The sequence below is a fragment of the Spinacia oleracea genome, chromosome 2 (genome assembly GCF_020520425.1).
Source record: "Spinacia oleracea cultivar Varoflay chromosome 2, BTI_SOV_V1, whole genome shotgun sequence".
NCBI lineage: Eukaryota > Viridiplantae > Streptophyta > Magnoliopsida > Caryophyllales > Amaranthaceae > Spinacia > Spinacia oleracea.
Window position 1 is genome coordinate 31599126 of NC_079488.1, and position 8801 is coordinate 31607926.

Here is an 8801-nt window from a genome sequence, read left to right on the forward strand (position 1 = left end):
AACCAGCACACTCGTAAATCCTCGCCTTGACTTTGGAGAGAGACGTCTTCAGCTCGTCGACCTTGTAGACACCTACTTTTGTCCCCATTCCCGCAAGGGAAAGGTTCGATGATGAAAGCATAAAAACTCCACTTGACAACGCATCTCCTATGAAATAAACGAATCTCGATTCCCCATTTCATTTCACCCGAAACCTGCTATTTATGGAAACCTTCTAAAAATAGTAACTGCCGTAAAAGGTAGCTTCTAAAAGTGGCAAATCATAAAAGATAGAAACCTGTCAGAATTAGGTGTTGCATTCCAACATAAATCCTAAATGAGATAGAAAACCGCGAGAATCCTATTCCTAAAAGGATTCGGAAATAAGAGTTACGTATTAATTAAAATCCTAACGAGCCTAGAGTTTGTAACGGGCCCAGACGCATTCCGTCACAAATTGATACGCGCTAAAAGACTCAAATTAATCTCAAACTCTACGGATTTTAGAATCCGAACCTGACTAAACAAAAACTGCCCAGACCCTATTTTCAACGCCTGGCTCTGGGCGCCGAAATCTTCGGCGCCCAGGCCCTGGCGCTGAAAATACCTGGGTACGTTTCTTTTCCTAATTCTTTGCGGATTAGAACTCTGCAATTCTATCTTTCCACGAACTCTTCCCTATAAATAGGCCCCTAGTTTCGACGTGAAACAACACACAACACCACATAATATACTCTGAGTATTGACTCTAAACCCCTTAGCCTAAGCCTCTCGCTGCGAAACTGTTCACGCGTTCTGTCGCAATCGATCCATAAATCGAACAGAATGTATCCTGTCCCATAATCGAGATTCGTTAAATAAAAAGGAGAAATAGCAAAGTCAAAGTGGTTAGTTTTCTGAGAACCGTGACGCACCTCTCAAGGGTGCGTCGTAATGTGTCCCTTTTCGACGATTTAACTGCTTTCCTCGCCCTTTTTATGAACTGTTAAACTAACCTAATATGATTGTTCTATCACGCCTAATAAATATAATATTTTTGGGAAATCGGATTATCATGCTAGGTCCCTTAATGTTATTTAAATCAGATAATCACGATCGAATTAGTATTATATGCTGCATATTGCTAAAATCAATTCAGATTAGTTTAATAGTTAACGCATGTCCCTGGAGTTATCGACGAGCGAATTACTCCTCTCGGTAGTTACAGTCCCCCGAACCCTCAATCTCTACCTTGCGGGTGTATATTGAGAGATCCCCACACCAGGGATCACAAGGGAACCTACGGCCGTCGTGGTCAAACATAATTGCACTCCCTTTATGTCACGATAACCGGGTTTTGTCAGTTTTTCTCATTGTTGTTAAAAACTGAATGGCGACTCCTATATTACTAGTCAATTGGGTGTATACTCACAGGAAATCCAATTACACTTGATTGAATAAAAAGAATCGTCACACCCACGATTGACAGGTCACGCATTAGCCTCGCGCTTTTTCGACCCCCTCACAGTGGCGACTCCACTGGGGATAGTGAAGGAAATACTCGTGCTTGTAGGTAATCAAAATAGCCGAAGGGTGAAACGATCCTACCCCGTGTTTATTTCCCCATCAAGTTGGGACGACCTGAAAATCAACATATTAATGTGAACGGGCAGAACATCATAACGAATCTCGGCTCCCTCGGGAGTTGGGACTAAGGATACCTTTTTTTTCGCCAATAGGGGGGTGCATACTCCGCGCATGTTTCCCACTCGGTACGTGTGCAGGTAGTACACCTATCCCGAACCCAATCGCTCGCCCATTAGGTCCCTCTCGCCTGCCTGCCCCCTTGGCTTGCACTTGCGAGTTGGCCTCTTGAGCGAAATTCGTCTGTTGAAGACACTACCTCGACCGGGGCATGTGTTGGATCTACGATAGAAGCGGTACCAAGCCAGGCGCAAATAAACTACCCATAGAAGCCTATCATAAACTACGTGGCATATTTAATTTTCAAATCCATGTTTGTAATGTAGTTATGTGTAGCGAAATATGTGATTGTGTGTGACAAACTATTCTAGAAAACCAATGACCTTAAAAATTGCCCAAACATTCATAGACTAATTTGCCAAAGAGTTATACCGAAATACGTGTTCCACAAACCCGAATGATCGCCACAAAATAAGCGACGCTCGGGATGGCCTGTAACGAATCCCACAAACGCTATTATGCGTAAAGGACGTTATTCGGCAAGCACGCAAATCGAAGTCGCATAAACAGAAAACAGAAAACGAGAACCAGCCAGGGACGCATTTTCAACGCCCCTGGCTGGGCGCCAAAATTTCTCACGCCCACTGCTGGGCGCTGAAATTGCTGCTTGGCTTTCTTGTCAGGCGCAGCAGCCTCGGTGCCCAAGCAAAAAAAAGAAAATACGTAGCAAAAAATATCCATAAAAAAGGGAATTGCTACGAGGGCATAAGAAAAGCGCTCGATTTCAAAAGCGACTCGCGAAAAATTAATAACTCTTTGCGTCGTTGTTAGGCCTCCTACGACGGCAATGCTCGACACAAAAAGTCGACCATGCAAATAATCATAAATGTCACACGGGCAGAGATTTTCAAAAACATAAAGAGTTCAAAGTGCACACATAACAGTCCAAATATACTAGTCCGACTTAAGGGTAGTCATAGAATGCCTAAAAAAAACCAACTCACGAAAGAAACTAATGTGTCTCCTACTCCACAACAATAATGCAGGGCCCCTGAGTACTTGCCCGTGATAGCCATCAAGAAACACGATGGAAGAAGCATATCCCGAACATCTGTACCTAGAGGTCGCACAAACCCAAGAGATGCATGCTCTGGGACACGACCCTTTACGTTCTCAAAGGCCACTCGCCCCAAAGAACCATGCTATGCCAAAAACGCTCCCCAACTCATACGCTTTCGGGCTATCGTTTGGGTTAGAAAAGAAAAGAGCAAAGAAAGAAACAGAAATTATGGCATTAGCTCTCCAAGATGAAGTGTTCGATCCTACTAAATTGATCGCTCCATCACCCTCGAAAGATGACCAAATCCAACGAGGGTGGCGCAAGACTTTCAAATGGACTAATGCTCGTGGGATAAAGTTCAAGATATCTGCGGGAGAGGGTCCGATGTACGAAGAATTAGAGTCTTAATCCGAGTCTGACTCCGAGTCCGAACCTAGAAAAATTGTAACCCCTCCCAAAAATAGTTTAGACCCGGAAATCTCTACTCCGGGAGATCTTTTTGATGTAATGCTTCATGACTTTAATAAGATAAACAAAACTTTTGAGTATCTGCCGCTTAAAAATCAGAGTAATAATGCAGAATGTCTTGCCACTAATGAGCACGAAAAAGAGCCAGAAGAGGAATATACCGAACTAATAAAAGCTGTAAATGAACAAGAACTCAAAACTCCTATAATTGAGGACACATAATCGGTAAATATTGGAACAGAAGAAAATCCTAAAATTATTAAAATTGGCCTCACCTTAACTCCCACTGAAAAGGCCGATCTAATCTCCACTTTGCGGGAATTCGAGGGTGTCTTTGCTTGGTCCTACAAAGACATGCCGGGAATAGACCGAGAAATCGCTGAGCATAAAATTCCGCTAGATCCCAAAATGACGCCAGTAAAACAGAAGCTACGGCGGCTCAAACCAGAGATAGCCTTGAAAATAAAAGAAGAAGTCACTAAACAATTAGATGCCGACTTTATAAAAGTCTCCAACTACCCAGAATGGGTGGCCAATATTGTCCCCGTAGCTAAAAAAGATGGACGAGTGCGAATGTGCGTAGACTTTCGAGACCTCAACAAAGCCAGTCCTAAAGATGACTTCCCCCTACCTCACATTGACATACTAGTAGACAACACCGCAGAACACGCGCTCCTCTCCTTTATGGACGGGTACGCCGGATATAACCAAATACTAATGGCAGAAGAAGACATGGAAAAAACAACTTTCATTACCCCTTGGGGAACATATTGTTACACTGTAACGCCTTTTGGTTTGAAAAACGCGGGGGCCACCTATCAAAGAATAGCCACCACGTTACTCCATGACATGATACATAAAGAAATCGAGGTCTACGTGGACGACATGATTGTCAAATCTAAAGACCGGCGCGGTCACCTCCCGGCACTTAAAAAGTTCTTCACCCGAATCTTGAAATATAACATGAGACTAAATCCACAAAAATGTGTGTTCGGGGTAACCTCGGGAAAATTGCCAGGATATGTTGTTAGTACGCGAGGAATCGAGATTGACCCATCTAAGATCAAAGCCATTACCGAAATGCCCCCACCAAAAACTGAAAAACAGATAAGGGGCTTCCTAGGAAAGCTGCAATACATTAGTAGGTTCATTTCCAAGCTTACTATGACTTGTGAGCCAATATTCAAAAAATTAAGAAAAGAGGAAAAGGCCGAATGGGATGAACAATGCCAAACTGCCTTCGATAAAATCAAAGAATACCTAAGCAAGCCACCCGTCCTTTCCCCACCTTTGCCTGGAATCCCTTTACGTCTATACCTAACCGTCATGGATACTGCAGCGGGAGCTATGCTCTCACAGTGTGTACATGGATCCGAGCGAGGCATTTACTACTTGAGCAAGAAGTTCATACAGTACGAGACGAGATACACAGAACTTGAGAAAACCTGTCTCGCCCTCGTCTGGGCATCCAAAAAACTCAGACATTACCTATTGGCCCACACTCATATAGTGTCACAACTAGATCCCTTAAAATACGTGTTCGAAAAGCCCGCCCTGAGTGGTCGCCTGTCCAGGTGGCTAGTCATGCTCTCAGAATTCGACCTAAAATTCACGCCGGAAAAAACAATCAAAGGAAGAGCGGTAGTCGAATTCCTGGCCGAACACGCCACGAATGAGGAAACCCCGGAAGCTTACCTCCTCCCCGACGAGGAACTTCTGATGATACAAGACGACTATTGGACACTATACTTCGATGGCGCGTCCAACCAAAAAGGATGCGGCGTCGGAGTTCTCCTAGTCAGTCCCGAAGGAGCCCATATACCAATTTCCGTCAAACTTGACTTCGAGGCCACAAACAATGCCGCCGAATACGAGGCCTGCATAGTTGGGCTAGAGGCCGCAGTTAGCCTCGGAGTCAAATACCTACAAGTCTTCGGGGATTCTTCCCTAATAATCAACCATATATCCAAAAGATGGAAGGTCCGAAGCACTAGTCTCTCAAAATATCAAGCTCACTTGGACCAAATAGTCGAGCAATTTGAAAAAATCGAATATACGTACTTGCCAAGAGACGACAACCAATTCGCGGATGCACTAGCGAAGCTAGCTTCAATGCTCAACATCCCGAATGAATGGGACGGAATGACCCTTCGGGTCGAGCGAAGGAAAGAGCCGGCTTATTGTTGTGCCATAGACTCCGAACCTGAAAACATCGAGGAAGAACCATGGTACACGGACATCCTTCGTTACAAAACAAGTGGGGAATTCCCCCCAAACACTTCCCCGCGAGCACAAAAGGCCCTGCGCCTCCTCGCTTCACAATATAGCATGATTCTGGGAGAACTGTACAAATACACGCCGAATAAAATCAAGTTACTTTGTGTCCATCAAAACCAAGCCCAAAGACTAATGGAAGAATACCATAACGGCGTGTGCGGACCCCATATGAACGGAAAAATGCTATCCCGAAAAATATCCCGCTCAGGGTACTATTGGACCACTATGGAAACCGATTGCCATCACTTTGTAAAAACTTGCCCAAAATGCCAAATCTTCAGTAACCTTAACCATTTACCTCCCTCAGAACTATACACCTTCACTTCTCCATGGCCCTTTTCCACCTGGGGTATAGATATAATCGGCAAGGTAACACCAACAGACGTAGGGGGACACGAGTACGTTTTAGTTGCAATTGATTACTTCACTAAATGGGTAGAGGCAGTCTCCTATGCAAAGTTAACAGCCAAACATGTCGCCCGATTCCTAGAAAAGAACATATTCTGTCGATACGGGGTTCCACATGAAATCATAAGTGACCAAGGTTCCCACTTTAGGGCCGAAGTCCAAGACCTGCTCAAAAAATATCATGTCAAACACCATAAATCCTCTCCCTACAGGCCGCAAATGAACGGCGCCGTAGAGGCGGCCAATAAAAATATTAAAGTCATAATCGAAAAAATGGCCGAAAATTATAAGGATTGGCCCAACAAATTACACTTCGCATTATGGGGCTATCGAACCTCAATCCGCACCTCCATTGGAGTAACACCCTACTCCTTGGTATACGGAATGGAAGCAGTCCAACCGGTCGAGTTGGAGATTCCCTCCCTCCGGATCGTCCTAGAAAGCAAGCTACCCGAAGCTGATTGGGTTCAAGCTAGGTACGACGAACTCGTCCTTTTAGACGAACGGAGGTTGAGAGCTCTACATCACGTGCAAGTGTATCAAAAGCGCATCGCAAGGCAATTCAACAAAAGAGTCAAACCTCGAAACATCAAAGAAGGCGATTTTGTATTAAAAGAAGTCCGCGCACCTACTACGGACCCTCGAGGAAAATTCCGGCCTAACTGGACAGGACCATATTTTGTAAAGACCATCCTACCTGGCGGAGCAGTCCAACTAGCCGACATAGATGGAGCGGAATTCGCTAACCTCACGAACTTAGACCAATTGAAAAAGTACTATATTTAATAAAATTCAGTCCGGAGTTAAGGCATTTAAAACACATTAAAACTCATAAGCAAACATTCTGCGCATTACTCTAAACAAACGGCATAAAACTCGATAAAGTAGAAAAAGCGAAGGACAAAACTTCAACGCCCAGGACTGGGCGCTGTTATTTCTAACGCCCAGGCCTGGGCGCCGATATTTCCTTCGCCCTAAATCAGGCGTTGTTCTCTCTTGCCACCTACCCTCCCGCTTCTACAAAGTGTTCGTACTCCTTTTTCTAACCCTCAAAAGAACCACGAACACTTGGGGGGGAAGCAGACGAGTAACGAACACCCTTTCAAAAAGTTTTTTTTTTCAAAAAGCTAGAACTACGCGCGACCTGATTCTGACAAGATACGTAGGCAATCCTTCTCAAGGATTCGGTCCAATAAAAAATTATAAAATAATAAAGTCATGCAACGCATCAAGAAGAAAAGGTATCGCAAAGGGAACTCTACCCTAACCCATGCACGGGCAAGACCAAATAAAATGAAAAAGCCACAAGAGCTTCCAGGAACAAGCCCAACAAAGGAGTATGACACGGGTCGGCAAAAAACAAAAATAGTGAACATGCATATGTAATACCCCAAGTAGTCGGTTAGTCTAAAAATATATGTGCACTCTTATATGAACTCATTATTTTTACGAAAGTCTTTTCCTTTTAAAAATTCTTCGTTGGTTTAGGAAGCTAATATTGCTATAATATGTTAAAACAAAGCCCACGGAAGGCTCAAAACATTCTTGCACCAAAAATCGCAAAAAATATATATATACATGCGGAACACAAGAATGAATATGTATAAAACAGGAGGTAAGCCTAAGACTCGTCATCGGCTCCATGTCTCCAAGCCTCGCCGGTCCATCCACTCCACTCCCCGTGGTATGAGGGACCCCAGCCAGAGTCACCCCAAAAATGAGGCTGCGACTGCAACTCGGGGCTAGGCTCTCGGGCCACCGACACGGAACGCCGCCTACGCTCCGTCTTTGACCTCTCCCCGGAAGAACTCACCCCCGCGTCAGAACGGCGATGCCGTAGGGGCGAGTGATGTGCTCTCTCTCTCCCGCGACGACCGTGTCCCCCGCCCGAGGGACCCGCGTCGTCGGCCCCAGCACGCCCAGTAGCCGTCTGCAAAAAGGGACAAAAGAAGAGAGTGAATAACCTAAAGCCAAACCAAAGGTACAGATCAAAAGAAAAAAGAGAGGGCACATTACCCGAGTAGAGTGGGGGCTCCTGCAAGAAAGTGCAGACCGAGCTCGAACCAACGCGGACTTCAACCGGTTGATCACCCCCACCATCGCATTGGCCGTACGGGCCGGAACCTAAAACAAGAATGTCAGTAAAAAAGAAAGAAAAAAATATAAAGAAGAGTACACAAATGAAAGGTGCATACCGCCTCTACTCCCTCAGGGAGCGGAGCATGGAAAACCCGGTCTTCCGGGAAAGTCTCCACAATCTCGGATCCACTCTCTCCGGTATACGAGATCCGAGCATCGGGAAGCACCCATCCCCCCAACAAAGGGTCAGGACCCTCCTGCACAAAACACAGTAGGCGTAAACACATGGGCACGAACATGAAAACACTAAAATCAATACAAAGAGAGGAGGCAACTTACAGCGCCAGGCTCCGGGAGACGAAGAGAATCCTGGATAAACTGGTAATAGCTAGCTCCCTCTATCACCAACTCTGTCGTCGGCACACCAGCCCTCGAGTGGACCCTCCACGACTCGCCTATCGAGCGAGTAGACAGCATGGTCGCAGGCAGATGCCTGGGCACCGAAAAAACCCCGACCGTCTGCATACGTACCCGCTCTCCCAGGTACCAGACAGGGTCCCGACGGCCAACGAACAAGACCCGCATCTGGCTCAGGGCATAACTCTCCCTGACCGAAGCATGGGTACCCCTAAAAGGGAGCCATGGGGTCCAAACCACCTGTTTTCGTACAAAACACAGTCAGATCTCGCACATGAAAAAAAAATGACGAAATACGTGAAGGAAATAATGCCCTTGGTCCAAGTATGCATTCTATGTTAAGTCTAATAAATGCGGTTCAGTATTAATTAACAAGTTAATAATTCAGTGAGATCAAGTGAGCTGAATGCCTAGCTAGAGGCCGCTTCAG

At 45.4% G+C, this 8801-nt stretch overlaps 1 long non-coding RNA gene across 1 annotated transcript; it reads right to left on the reverse strand.

Moving 5' to 3' along the window:
* Positions 1–7960: 7960 nt before the first annotated feature.
* Positions 7961–8351, reverse strand: LOC130467196 (uncharacterized). Its single transcript, XR_008927344.1, has 3 exons — positions 8294–8351; positions 8071–8211; positions 7961–7999 (listed from the first exon to the last, which is right to left on the reverse strand). It is a non-coding gene; the product is annotated as an uncharacterized lncRNA (long non-coding RNA).
* Between the last annotated feature and the right edge of the window lie 450 nt (positions 8352–8801).